Raw genomic sequence first — 15,444 nt, forward strand, 5'->3', positions numbered from 1 at the left:
ACTAAGGTTTGTAACCTGTCCTTTAAATCGGCTTCTGTACCCAATGACTGGACGTTAGCTAATGTAACACCAATATTTAAAAAGGGCTCTAGAGGTGATCCCGGCAATTACAGACCGGTAAGTCTAACGTCGGTACCGGGCAAATTAGTCGAAAGAATAGTTAAGAATAAAATAGTCAGACACATAGAAAAAAAAAAACTCTTGAGCAGTAGTCAACATGTGTTCTGTAAAGGGAAATAGTGTCTTACTAATCTATTAGAGTTCTTTGAAAGGGTCAATAAACATGTGGACAAGGGGGATCCAGTGGACATAGTGTACTTAGATTTCCAGAAAGCCTTTGACAAGGTCCCTCACCAAAGGCTCTTATGTAAATTAAGCTGTCATGGGATAAAAGGGAAGGTCCTTTCATGGATTGAGAACTGGTTAAAAGACCGGGAACAAAGGGTAGGAATGAATGGTAAATTCTCAGAATGGAGAGGGGTAACTAGTGGTGGTCCCCCAGCGTCAGTCCTCGGACCAATCCTATTTAACTTATTCATAAATGATCTGGAGAAAGGGGTGAACAGTGAGGTGGCAAAGTTTGCAGATGATACTAAATTGCTCAAGATAGTTAAGACCAAAGCAGATTGTGAAGAACTTCAAAAAGATCTCCCAAAACTAAGTGATTGGGCAACAAAATGGCAAATGAAATTTAATGTGGATAAATGTAAATTAATGCACATTGGAAAAAATAACCCCAACTATACATACAATATGACGGGGGCTAATTTAGCTGCAACGAGTCAGGAAAAAGATCTTGGAGTCATGGTGGATAGTTCTCTGAAGATGTCCATGCAGTGTGCAGAGGCGGTCAAAAAAGCAAACAGGATGTTAGGAATCATTAAAAGGGGGATAGAGAATAAGACTGAGAATATATTATTGCCCTTATATAAATCAATAGTACGCCCACATCTCGAATACTGCTTACATATGTGGTCTCCTCACCTCAAAAAAAGATATACTGGCACTAGAAAAGGTTCAGAAAAGGGCAACTAAAATGATTAGGGGTTTGGAACGGGTCCCATATGAGGAGAGATTAAAGAGGCTAGGACTCTTCAGCTTGGAAAAGAGGAGACTAAGAGGGGATATGATAGAGGTATATAAAATCATGAGTGATGTGGAGAAAGTAGATAAGAAAAAGTTATTTACTTATTCCCGTAATACAAGAACTAGGGGGTCACCAAATGAAATTAATAGGCAGCAGGTTTAAAACAAATACAAGGAAGTTCTTCACGCAGTGCACAGTCAACTTGTGGAACACCTTACCTGAGGAGGTTTGAAGGCTAGGACTATAACAGCGTTTAAAAGAGAACTGGATAAATTCATGGTGGTTAAGTCCATTAATGGCTATTAGCCAGGATGGGTAAGGAATTGTGTCCCTAGCCTCTGTTTGTCAGAGTGTGGAGATGGATGGCAGGAGAGAGATCACTTGGTCATTGCCTGTTAGGTTCACTCCCTCTGGGACACCTGGCATTAGCCACTGTCGGCAGACAGGATACTGGGCTAGATGGACCTTTGATCTGACCCGGTACGGCCGTTCTTATGTTCTTATGTACCTAGGGAGGTGGTGGAATCTCCTTCTTTAGAGGTTTTTAAGTCAGGCTTGACAAAGCCCTTGCTGGGATGATTTAGTTAGGGATTGGTACTGCTTTGAGCAGGGGGTTGGACTAGATGACCTCCTGAGGTCCCTTCCAACCCTGATATTCTGTGATTCTATGTCAATCAGGGCAGAATACATTCCCCATCACTCTCCAGTGCAGCAATAAATCTTTGGAACTGGTGCATAGTGACATAATCATCTTGGCTTCTTACCTCCCAAGTATACAAAACACCAGAACATATGATCTCAGCAGACACTTCTCCCTAAATGATGACTGGGAATTGGACTCTCAGGTCCTCAACAAAATATTCCTACCAGAAGTCCACCTTTTTGCCACAGCAGCGAACTCTAAAAGGGCAGGAAATTCTCTTCCTGTGAGGGACTTGATCCCCAATCTTTAGAACACACTTTCCTCATCATATGGACAAAAGGTCTTTTTTTATGCATATCTTACAACTCCAATGCTTTTAAAGGTCTTTATCAAGATCAGACAGGACCAAGCCAAAGTCATTTTGTTTGCACCAACTTGGCTAGGACAAGTTTGTTTTCCTTACATGATCAAACTCACCTCTCTCCTTCTGTGGCAGCTCCCAATCACACATTGGTTGTTGTCTCAGGATGCAGGTCAGGCACTTCAACCCATATGAACTATCTGCAATTGCAAGTTTGGTCTCTCAGTGGTTCTTGGGACTAGAGGCTGCCCCTTCATTGGAAGTACCAAATATACTTTTAAATAGCAGAAAGGAATCTATGAGATGTACTTAGTTTCAGAAATAGATAAGATATAATCTTTGGTGTAACCAGTGGCAATTTTCTCCAATCCAGTCACCTCTTCCTTCAATTTTGTATTACTTGTTGGAATTGAAAAAAATCAGGCTTTTCTGTCAAGATTCATTTAGCATCAATTACAGCTTTCCATGTACCAGTAGAAGTTTTCTCTATATTTGCTCATCCAACCACAGCGAGAGTCCTAAAACATTTGTCAATCTTTTTCTGCAGATTAGAGCCCCCACACCACTTTGGGATCTCAGTCTGGTGCTTTGAACCACTAGCTGCATACTCGCTGGTATGTGTGTCTATGAAGACAGCCTTTTTGGTGGCCACCACTTTTGCTAAAGAATTGGGGAAATGGGTCTGCTGTTAGATCCCTAGCCTTTTATTTTGTTCTCTAAGGAGAAGGTATCTTTATGACACAATCCAAAGTTTTTATCTAAGGTGTCTTCTGAATTTCACATCAACCAAACTGTTAATCTTCCTTCCCTCTCACCCCCCAAGCCACATCAATCTACACAGGAGTCTGCCGAGGACTGATGCTGGGGGACCATCACTAGTTACCCCTCTCCATTCTGAGAATTTACCATTCATTCCTACCCTTTGTTCCCTGTCTTTTAACCAGTTCTCAATTCATGAAAGGACCTTCCCTTTTTTCCCATACACTATGTTAAGAGGGCATTAGTCTTTGACTTGGACAGAAAGAGGCCATTCAGGAAGACCCCTAGACTCTTTGTTTCTATTGTAGATAGGTGAATGGGAGTCTCTGTCTCTGATCAGAGGCTTTCTGAATGGATTATTGCCTTTTCTGGTTTCACTGAGATTACACCTCCCCTAAGAGTATCTGTACTCTCTACTAGATTAGTCTACGTGTGTAGCCCTACTCGAAGACGTACAGGTTGCTGAAATTTGCAGGGCTGCAATACAGTCCTCAGTGCACACGTGTTCTGATGACTGTGCCTTAGTCTTAGTTCACACTGGAAGATCAGATGCCACAGTAGGCAACACCATTCTTTCTTCAGTGATGGACTCTGTTTTGAAATTCCCACCTCCTTAAAGGGTTACTGCTAGGGAGTCACCTAAAGTCGAGCACCCACAGGGACACTACTTGAAAAAGGAGATGTCACTCACCAGTGCAGAAACTAGAGTTCTTAGAGTGGGTGCTCTGCTATCCTCCCTCCTCCCCTCTGCTTCAAAGATGCCTCTATGGACTTTGGGATAAAGAAGGAATCGATGGCCGTTTACCCATGTAGCCCCATAGAGTCTTGATAGAGGGGACGAGCGGGTGTGGGGCACACATGCAGGGTGAATGGGCATTGCTACCAAAAATCTACAATCAAAAGCGCAGGAGAGCATGTGCACCTAAAATGGAGCACCGAAAGAGGGGGACACATCTCAAAAAACCTCCAGTTACTGTACAAGGTGAGTAACCTCTCCGTCTGTAAGAACTGTAATAGCAAAGTGCCTGTCCCCAAAGAGTACACCGGGAATCTGACATTACCTTGAGCATGAACACTTTGCTTGGGAAAAGGCTGTCTCATTGGCATAATCATGGTTTGCTGCTCTTGAACTGAGAGGCATATTTCCATATCCCTATAAGGATATCCCACCATAAATATCTCCTGGGTTCAGACCACGGATGTATTATCTTTCAATCTCTTCGCTACTCCCAAGGTTTTTACTTTGTGATTCTTGTGATTCATTGTGTGTGGGCACAGCAGTCCATCTACACTCAATGAATTGTAGGATCAAAGCCAAAATCGACAAGACAAATTGTAGAAGAAAGGAAAGGGCTCATTTATACCCAAACTGCAAAAATAACTTCAAATATTGTTCCAAATGCAGTGGATAAATGTCCTGATAGGATTTCTGTTTTATTCTTTTAACATGTTTTTAACAATATATCATTGGCATGATGTACAAGTTTAAATAATCCTGGAAACTTCTACAGTACCTTAGGTTATGGTATTTACTTAAGGATACTGGTGTTCTTCAAACTTGTTTGAAGATCTTGATCATTTTCTGAAGACACTCAGAGCTCATTATTTCATCTTTTAAATTCTTAATTTCCTGATAATATTAAGTAATATCCATTTTTTTTATATACTTTCTCCTTCATTGTAGGGTGTTTCCTACGAACACCGACGTTTTGTCACTCTATATTTTTATTTTGAGAACTTCTTTTTTGGAACTGCCCCCCCCCGCCCCCAACACTTTCTTGTTTGCTTATATTATTTTGTGCGCTTATCACAAAATGATTGATTGTCATGCCTTCTCAACGCACTGTATAAACAAAGATAAGCCTGGTCACTATTTGAGTGAGAGATGTCCAAAGAGTACTTAGGGAGTGATTTTGATCATTAAGTAACATTATTCTCTCTGAATAGGTAAATAATCACTATGCCAGTGTGATGTTAAAAATCACTGTACAGTAGAACCTCAAAGTTAGGAACACCTTGGGAATGGAGGTTGTTTGTAACTGAAATGTTCGTAACACTGAACAAAGCCTTAGAGTTCTTTCAGAAGTTTACAATTGAACATTGCATAGTAAAGTTTCAAAGCTGTATTTAGTCAAAGAAAAATGTTGCTTTTATCAATGTTAATTTAAATGAAACAAGCCCAGAAACAGTTTCCTTACCTTGTCAAATCTTTTTTTTTTTTTTTTTTTAAATGTTCCCTTCATTTCTCCTTTTTAATCTCTTCTGCTGTGTGATTGCATACTTCTGGTTCCAAATGAGGTGTGTTCACTGGTCAGTTTGTAACTCTGGTGTTCGTAACTCTGAGGTTCTTCTGTATTATAAGTGAGGCTGGCGCTCAGATGGGATGGATATGTGTAATGCTTTGATACCTTTTAAGTAAAGAGCCATTTTTGTGAGAATAGACGTGTTACCCTTGTGTCCTGGTCAGCTTCAAACCACACTATTCCATAATCTTCAAACAAATTCCTTTTCCAGTAAAATAAAACTTTTTTTAAAAAAATAGCATGACTAACATGAAGCACACTACTATCCAAGCAACGTTGTAAACTTATTGTGTATTCTTTTCTCCCTCCCTCGCTCACTCCTGCTTTTCCTCCTCTCCTGGTGTTTCCCCCAGTGCCCCTATGTTTTTGTGATCAATTCGGAAAAGGGACCATGCATCTATTCATTATACAATGTCATGCATGTCTGGGATGTGCCATACAAATTCTGAATAATAATCATTCGCCTTTGAATTGAGCTAATCTTTAAGGGATGATTTCAGTCTTTCCTAAAATATGGTATTAAGACTGCTGCAGTCTTTAAATTTTGGATTTCTGAAATCCCCGGGACCTCCGAACCTTACATGTCTTTGAAGTGATATTTACTATGCTCACCCTGACATCAATACTGGCTCATGTTCCTCAAAACATGTTTCTGGTTTGGCCAATATTAAACATATTTAGGTGTTGCTGATATATATATTTTTAAAGCATCTGTTGTGAATCCAGATGCTTGTCACTACAGCAGGGGTCCTGCAACTTTTTTTTACAGGTTTTACTGAAAGAAATTACATACATTGAAATTCAACCCCAAAGAAAAAAAATGTTTGATAGTAGTATCAAACATGGGACAATCCCTTTAAGAAAAATAGTGTCTCTTCTTGGAGACTTTTCCCCCTTTTTTAATATTTAAATCACCTCGTTTTTCAGAGCTAAAAAGGCCATATTGAATACGAACACAGGAAATGCCTGCTGAGACAGACAAGTGCAGCATCAGTTTTTTAGACAGTGGCTAGTTGCAGAAGAGAAGCATGAAAACTCTTTAATATACCTAATTGCATTAATCTTTCTAATTTCCACATGGAATTGTACCATATTGCCTGAAGCTCTGAGGCTTGACAACCTGGTAATTTTATGTTTGGTGCTAGTCAATCTACAAATGATATTGCTGTTATCCATATAAGTCAAGGTTGTCATACGCCCAGCCTATGTTTAACAATTAAGAGCGCTCATATCATAACAACATTCTGCAGAGTGCAGGATTTCCATTAGTTTCTAGCATTTATAGTTGAAGGTAATTTTCTGAAAGAGAACCAGTGGAGGGCAGAAAATAGCAATAGAGGAATTTTAACTGCCCTGCTTCATTTTTCTACTGAACAATTCTGCAGGCAGTGGTAACTTTACTTTACCTTATCCTCAGAGAGATTTGTGTAGGCATAAGTATCCATCTTCATGAAACTCTTTGCAGCATTGAGGCCCAAAAAATTAGTTACAACATAAGGGCAACAGTCTCTGAAAAATGTCTACTTTGTCGTGGGATGCTTGTTGTACATTAAAGGTACAGTATCCAGCATGTTGGGAGACTGGGGGTGCCGGTAAGTCAAAAACTCCAGTTAACTAAGAGGGAGGGAGTTTGGGTGCAGGAGGGGCTCAGGGTTGGGGTGTGGGAGGGGTGGAGTGTGCAGGGCGCAGGCTCAGGGAGGGAGTATGGGTACGGAAGGGGCTTGGGGCATGAGAAGGAGTGCGGGGTGCCGGATCCAGGTGGCGCTCACCTTGGGCAGCTCCCCAGAAGCGGCAACATGTCCCTACTGCTCCTAGATGGAGGTGAGGCTAGGCAGCTCTGCGCACTGCCTCCACTCACGGGCTACCCCTGCAGCTCCCATTGGCCACAGTGGAACCAGTGCTCGGGATGGGGTGGGAGCAGCACACAGATTTTCCAGTTGGCCTTCAGCAGTGACATTAAATATTGCAAATATGTCTTTAATTAAATTCATTTTGGTTTCTACATGTGTATTTCCCTGGGATATACAGATTTCAGTTATACTTCTGCTCTTTGGCAAATCTGGAGGGTCGGTGTGGGTGAAATATGAATAACTTACTCAGGTTTGTCTTTTTAATGGCTGTGTATCAACTCACTGGGATTACAGCAGAATATCAAGGGGAATTTGAAGTTCTTCTTTGAGTGCTTGCTCATATCGATTCCAATTAGGGTGTGCGTGTGCTGCATGCACGATCGTCGGAGAAATTTTCTACCCTAGCAACACCTGGTGGGTCGGCTGTGGAGCCCTCTGGAGTGGCGCCTTCATGGCGCTGGATATATACCCCAGCCGACCCAGCGCCCCCTCAGTTCCTTCTTACCGCCCGTGACGGTTGTTGGAACTGTGGAGCGCGGCATAGCTGTTCTCCACTCTCCCTAGCTGTTACCCGTTACCTCTTGTAGAGTAGTTATAAATAGTTTTTCATAGTTAGCGGGGGTTAAGGGGGCTCTTATTTCCCCCTTTTTCCCCCTCCCGGCGCACAGCGGGGCTCATGCCCAAGGCTCCCGGCTTTAAGCCGTGCGCGACATGTGCTAGGCCTATGCCAACGAGAGACCCCCATGACTGTTGTCTGAAGTGCTTAGGGGAGTCTCACCAAACGGACAAGTGCAAGATTTGCAAGGCTTTCAGGCCAAGGATGAAAAAGGAGTGGGACTTCAGGCTGAAGCAGCTCCTCATGGTGGCGGCACTTAGCCCAGATCCTCCTGCGGCGCACCAGCCTCCGGTACCGAGTGCCTCAGTGCATAGCACCCCAGCGGCACCTTCCGGCGCTGCACCGCAAGCAGACGTGGAGAAGGCGCCACGGCACCATCCTCCCTCGGCACCGCGTCCGCTGCAAGCCCCTCGGCGCCGGTCCCTATCTCCGGGACATAAGAGGCCTCGCAAGACTCAGGACGCTGCCATCCAACAGGCACCGGCTCCCGACGCACCGGTGGTAGATCCGCGCCTTGGCTTCCGAACACCAGAGGGTGCAAGTGTCATCAGCACCGTTGACTCCGGCACCGGGAGTAGAGCAGTTGAGTCCAGTGCGGACTGGCTCACCGCCCCGCCAGGTGGTGGAGCCCTGTCTCCCCTCTACACCGGAGACCTCATCGCCCTCACGGAGCCGGCGCCTTCTCAACCCGCGGCACCGCATGCCCTTCATACGGTACAGTCCAGGGGCAAGCCGACCCTGATACGCCTGCCCTCTCCGGGCGTGGACTCGCGGCACCGCTCCCAGTCTCGGAGCAGGTCTCGACGCCGCTTGCAGTCCCGGCACCCATCTCCATCTTGGCGCTGGTCGTACTCATGGCACAGATCTACCTCCCGGCACCGGTCTTCTTCTCGGCATCGACCCGAGCATCGGTACCGGTCGGAGTCCAGGCGCAGTTCTCGGCACCGGTATGAGCGCTGCTCCCATTCACGAGGCCGCTCCCGGCACGGAGTTTACAGACGGTCTTCGTCGTCCCGGTCCAGATCCGGATCCCGGTACCGACAGGGATATCGGCACCGTTCTCGATCACTGTACTATTCACTGGCACCGCAGAGAGACCGCTCGCCGATGGATCGGCACCGCTCGGCACCGTACCAGGACAAATCCCTACAACCACGCTCGGCATCTCACTCGTCTGAAGGGGCTCCCCATTCAGCATACCCTGCTCAGGGTCAACCTGCAGACAACTTGTGTCATTGGCAGGAGGGGGCAGAAAGCCTTCGACAAGACCCTGCGCATTGGTCTTTCTGGACCCCTTGGGCGTTTCACCAGGCTCAAGGGGCTCCACCAGTGGCCTCTCGCTCGACTCACTCTGAGCCCAGGGTTCCTGAGGCCACCATCTCCCGTCCTCCCCCAGGGGGCATGGAGGCTCCGGCGCCAACGCCCATGCAGGCACCAGACCCTGGTGCAGGGGATCCTGCACCTCCAAGTCCCTTGGAGCCGGACCCGCACACAGATCCTTTACCCCCTGAGGCGTCGTCCTCATCTTCCCCAGATGAGGCAGTGGCGGGTACAACAGCCTCAGGCCCACCTCCTATAGATCTCCGTGCCCACCAAGACTTGTTACGTAGGGTGGCACGAAATATGGACCTACAGGCCGAGGAGATAGTGGAGGTGGACGACCAGGTGGTGAGCATCCTTTCATCTGATGCCCCAACCCGGGTGGCGTTGCCCATTATCCGTACAATTCAGGCTAACGCTACATCCATATGGCAAACCCCGGCCTCCATCCCTCCCACTGCCAGAGGGGTAGAGAGGAAGTACTTTGTTCCCTCTAAAGACTATGAGTACCTCTACACACATCCCCCACCGTGTTCACTGGTAGTCTCATCAGTGAACGCCAGAGAGCGCCATGGCCAGCAGGCGGCAGCGCCCAAATCAAAGGACGCTAAGCGCTTTGATTTGTTTGGACGCAAGGTTTATTCGGCGGGGGATCTGCAGCTCAGAGCCACAAACCAACAGGCGCTCTTTAGTCGGTACAATTATAACTCTTGGAATTCCATGGGGAAATTTAAAGAGTTGGTCCCCCAGGACTCGAGGGAGGAGTTCGGGGCCCTGGTGGAGGAGGGCAAAAAGGTGGCTAGAACCTCCTTTCAGGCCTCCCTCGACATTGCGGACTCGGCCGCCAGGACACTAGCGTCTGGGATAGCCATGAGACATGTCTTCTGGCTCCAGGTTTCGGGGTTACCGCCAGAGCTGCAGCATACCCTGCAGGATCTGCCATTCGAGGGCCAAGGCTTGTTCTCAGACAAGACGGACTCCAGATTATAGAGCCTCAAAGATTCGAGAACCATCATGTGCTCCCTGAGGATGCATGTCCCAGGACCTCAACGCAGGCCCTTTAGACCACAGCCACAACGGTTCTACCCTCCTCCTCGTCCAAGACAGGACTTCCCCACAAGGTGGGGACGAGGTGGTAGACGGAGGTCGACCGGACCCCAACCCGGTCAGAGCCAAAGCCCTCCTAGGCCACCTTCTGGACCTAGACAAAACTTTTGAAGCTGCGCCCGAGGACGGCGCACCAGCCACTACCCAGGATCCATTTCCTTTCTTTCGGGATTGCCTCTCCCGTTTCCACCGTGCTTGGTCCCTTATAACTTCGGACTGTTGGGTCCTTCGCACGGTGGAGAGGGGATACGCTCTCCAGTTTTCTTCGTTCCCCCCCCTCCCACCCCTGCTCCCCGTCCCTCTTCAGGGACCCTTCTCACGAGCATCTCCTTATACAGGAGGTTTTTGGGCTCCTCTCTATGGGGGGCCATAGAGGAGGTTCCCCCAGAGTTAAGGGGCAAGGGGTTTTACTCCCGCTACTTCCTGATCCCCAAAGCAAAAGGGGGTCTGCGACCCATTTTAGACTTGCGCAGACTCAACAAATTCATAGTAAAGTTGAAATTCCACATGGTCTCCTTGGGGGCCATCATCCCTTCCCTGGATCCTGGGGACTGGTACGCTGCCCTCGACATGAAGGACGCATATTTTCATATAGCAATCTACCCCCCTCACAGGTGCTTCCTTCGTTTTGTAGTAAACAAGGTACACTACCAATTTGCCGTCCTTCCCTTCGGACTGTCCGCGGCTCCGAGAGTGTTCACCAAATGTATGGCCGTCGTGGCAGCATACCTTTGGCGACAAAGGATACAGGTGTTCCCGTATCTAGACGACTGGCTGGTCCGCAGCCGCACCAGGGAGCAAGTTCGGGCGCACGTCCAGATAATACTACAAACATTCCACGAGTTAGGCATTCTATTCAACAAAGAGAAGTCCACTCTGGAGCCTACCCAGAGAATAGAGTTTATCGGGGCAGTCCTGCACTCCAGACTCGCCCGAGCTCTTCTACCAGACAATCGGTTTCTCATCAGCATCATTCGAGGGCTCCAGGCATTCCCGATTACCACTGTAAGGACGTGTCTCGGTCTGTTGGGTCACATGGCCTCTTGTACTTATGTAACCAGGCATGCCAGACTTCGGCTTCGTCAACTTCAGGCCTGGGTGTCCTCGGTGTACCACCCTTCTCGGGACAGCCTGAACATGGTGGTCACGATTCCGAACTCGGTCTTGACCTCTCTCACCTGGTGGCTGGATCACAAGGCGGTTTGTGCAGGAGTGCCGTTTCACGCCCCACAACCCTCCCTGCACCTGGTCATGGACGCCTCATCTCTAGGGTGGGGCGCTCATCTCAGGGAGCACCATACCCAAGGCCTGTGGACCGCATCCCAACTAGCTCTGCACATCAACGTTCGAGACCTGATGGCGGTGCGCCTAGCCTGTCAGGCATTTCTCGGTCTCCTACATAGCTGCTGTGTGTTAGTCCTCACAGACAACACCACGGCCATGTTCTACATCAACAAGCAAGGAGGAGCCCGAGCGTCTCCCCTATGTCAAGAGGCCATTCGCCTGTGGGAATTCTGCATTGCCCACTCGATACATCTCATGGCATCGTTCCTCCCTGGAGTCCAGAACTCTCTGGCGGACCGTCTCAACAGATCCTTCCAGACGCACGACTGGTCGATTCGCCCAGACATCATCTATTCCATCTTCCCGAGGTGGGGATTTCCCCAGGTCGACCTGTTCGCATCTCGAGGCAACAGGAAGTGTCACCTGTTCTGCTCCCTACAAGGGCGATCTCCGGGCTCCCTGTCGGACGCTTTCCTTCTGACGTGGAAAGACCAGCTGTTCTACGGTTTACCTCCATTCCCACTGGTCCACAGGATACTGCTCAAGCTACGCAGAGACGAGGCACGTCTCATTCTAGTCGCTCCAGCTTGGCCAAGACAGCAGTGGTACACCACGCTTCTGGAGCTATCGGTTCAAACTCCGATCACGCTTCCCTTGTGCCCAGACTTGATCTCTCAGGACCACGGCCGACTCTGTCACCCCGACCTGCAATCGCTCCACCTCACAGCGTGGATGCTCCATGGCTAAATCGGACAGAGCTACAATGCTCACATCCCGTGCAGCAGATTCTGCTGAGAAGTAGAAAGCCCTCTACGTGGACCACTTACTTAGCCAAGTGGAAACGGTTCTTCTGTTGGTGCACGCAGCGGGCTACGCCCCCCCTATTGCAGGCGTCAATTCCTTTTATACTCGAATATCTCCTATCCCTGAAACAGCAGGGCTTAGCGATATCTTCAATCAGGATTCACCTGGCCGCTATATCGGCGTTCCACCCAGGAGAACTCGCTTCCTCGGTCTTCTCTAACCCGGTGGTCGTTAGATTCCTCAAGGGCTTAGATCGGATGTATCCACAGCAACGCCAACCCGTTCCGGCGTGGGATCTTAACCTGGTTCTCTCCAAGCTCACAGGGCCCCCGTTCGAGCCATTGGCTACCTGCTCACTCCTGTACCTATCTTGGAAGACAGCCTTCCTGGTAGCCATCACTTCAGCAAGGCGTGTTTCTGAAATCAGGGCGCTTATGTCTGAGCCTCCATACACAGTTTTCCATAAAGACAAGGTGCAGCTTCGCCCCCACCCTGCCTTTCTTCCCAAGGTAGTTTCACCTTTTCATGTGAACCAGGATATATTTCTCCCGGTCTTCCATCCTAAGCCGCACGCCACCTGTCAAGACCAGCGTCTGCATTCCTTGGACGTACGCAGGGCCCTGGCTTTCTATCTTGAGCGTACAAAGCCAGTTAGGAAGACGACACAACTCTTCGTTGCAGTGGCCGACCGGATGAAAGGCTTACCGGTCTCCTCACAACGTCTCTCCTCCTGGATCACGTCCTGCCTTCGTGCTTGCTATGACCTCGCCGGTGTCCCGACGCCACGCCTCACTGCCCACTCCACGAGGGCTCAAGCCTCCTCGACTGCCTTCCTGGCTCGAGTCCCAATCCAGGACATTTGTAGAGCTGCAGTTTGGTCATCAGTCCACACCTTCGCCACTCACTATGCACTGGTACAGCAGTCCAGAGATGATGCATTCGGATCAGCGGTTTTGCACACAGCGATGTCTCACTCCGACTCCACGGCCTAGGTAGGGCTTGGTAGTCACCTAATTGGAATCGATATGAGCAAGCACTCGAAGAAGAAAAAACGGTTACTCACCTTTGTAACTGTTGTTCTTCGAGATGTGTTGCTCATATCCATTCCAAACCCGCCCCCTGTCCCCACTGTTGGAGTAGCCGGCAAGAAGGAACTGAGGGGGCGCTGGGTCGGCTGGGGTATATATCCAGCGTCATGAAGGCGCCACTCTAGGGGGCTCCACAGCCAACCCACCAGGTGTTGCTAGGGTAGAAAATTTCTCCGACGATCGTGCACGCAGCGCGCGCACACCCTAATTGGAATGGATATGAGCAACACATCTCGAAGAACAACAGTTACAAAGGTGAGTAACCATTTTTTCTTTGCAATTCTGCACTAACTAACAAGATTCTTTGTGATGAGATTTCTATATTAACTATAAGATACACATCGTAAAGTGGGGTTTTAACCTCTGTTCCAGAATGTTGAGATAGAAATAAAACCGTATATTAACCATAATATAAATTCAGACTCAGTACAGAGCAAAATCATCTATATGATTGTTTAAATGAACATTTTAAATTTTATTTGTGACTCTGAGGTTCAAACTTTGCCTGCTTGAAAATTGTACTACTCTTTCCGTTGGTAGTGTTTAGGAAATAAAAGGTGTACTCCAGAAAATTATTTTGGAATATACATAGACTGATAAGTAACAGCCCTTGGAGTGACAGCACTGGAAAACCTCTAAATAATCAAGTAAATCATGAGTGTGAATTTAGTGTTTGACGGTTGCTAGTCCTGGAGAATAAAGTACTCTCGGTATCCACAAAAGAAAAAGCCTACACTCTGCCATTGTGGCTCAGCCTTGACCTAGGGGGAGCTAAGTTAGTCTCTGTTAATTCAGTCCTTGCCTGCTTTGCTGAGACAAAAACAGCTTGCCAGTTATAGCTAATTGTTATTATTTCAGCTGGGCAAAATGTATCAGATGAATAACTTCTCTGAAAAATGAATGTTCACAAATTAGACATGAATCTACCAAATTAAAAAATACTCTTTTGGCATTGAGTAGCAGGAGGAGCTGGAGGAAGGCTTCCTTATAACTTTAAGCCCAGTGATTAGAACACTCACCTGGCATGTGGGAGACATAGTTTTGATTTCCCCTTCTGCTTTATGTGGAGAAAGGATTTGAACTTGGGTCATCCACGTTACGGGAGTTGGCCCTAGCCACTGGGCTTTGGGATATTCTGATGTGGGTCTCTCTCAGGATGTTCCATTGTGGATAATTAGTCATTGGATTGGGAACTTGAACTTGGTCTCCCACATCCTAGGAGAATACCCTAACCACCAGGCAATAGTGTCATTTTCACGCTCTCTTTCTGGCCCAATGACTTCATTTTCATTCACATTAGCAGTTCATAGTCGTTCTCCACATTAGGCAGAGGGAGGAACTGAACTCTGGTCTCCCACATCACAAGTAATAGGGCAAATAAAACACAGATTTTTTGAATTCACTGAATTTTTATTGGATTTTTTTTATTTGGTTCAACCCGACCCAATTTTTCAGAATTGCTAGTGAACAAAAAATTAGTTATTCATTCACCTTTAGTAGTGATGGGGATTTTGTGATTCAGATGCTTAAAACTGCACTGAGAGATACAAATTTATTTACATTAGTATCAGAAATTACTTTATATTACATAACCTAGATAATCCTAGTCCATGAACCCTTGCTTTATTAGAGAAAGAGATTCAAGACTGGGTGGCTTATCCTACTCCACTGGGATAAAATTCACTTTTTCATTCAAGAATCTGTCTGACGCTTGAGACTCGAAATGAGACTGCCCTTGAATTCTCTGGAGTAAATAAAAATTTGCCAAGACCCCTTGGTTCAGTTCACTTCACAAGGGAAAGTTCCAGGAAGTTGGGTGAGCCAAGTTCTGGAGCTCCATAGCCAAGTCTGAACTTTCTCCACTATTTATAGGAAGAGAGATCCAAATGGGGGAAGGTTAGTTTGAGAGAGAAAATAATCAGGTAGGCTATTTTTCATTTGTCTGTGCCCTTCTCTGTACTATCTATTGAAGGCCCCTGTTGCTGCATCTTTCTGCGTCTCTGAAAAAGAGGAGAAACCCAATTTGCTTTTGATGTCTGTATTACTATGGATGAGTTTTACTGCATCAAGAAATGTTTATAAATATGTTGGGAAATCTTATATTTTTGTTGAAATACTAAAAATGTACTTGATTATAAAAGTTTTAACAGTTGATTAAAAAGAAGACAGGGAGTTGTGTGCCATGAGAAGCCTTCATTAGACATATTTTTCTCTTAATATAA

General features: G+C 46.9%; 1 protein-coding gene across 3 annotated transcripts in view; it reads left to right on the plus strand.

Annotated features, from left to right (window-relative positions):
* The window catches only part of RB1CC1 (RB1 inducible coiled-coil 1), a 191,624-nt gene that overhangs the window by 115,318 nt on the left and 60,862 nt on the right, over positions 1–15,444 (plus strand). The window lies entirely within an intron of this gene.

Source organism: Malaclemys terrapin, chromosome 2, assembly GCF_027887155.1.
Source record: "Malaclemys terrapin pileata isolate rMalTer1 chromosome 2, rMalTer1.hap1, whole genome shotgun sequence".
Lineage (NCBI taxonomy): Eukaryota > Metazoa > Chordata > Testudines > Emydidae > Malaclemys > Malaclemys terrapin.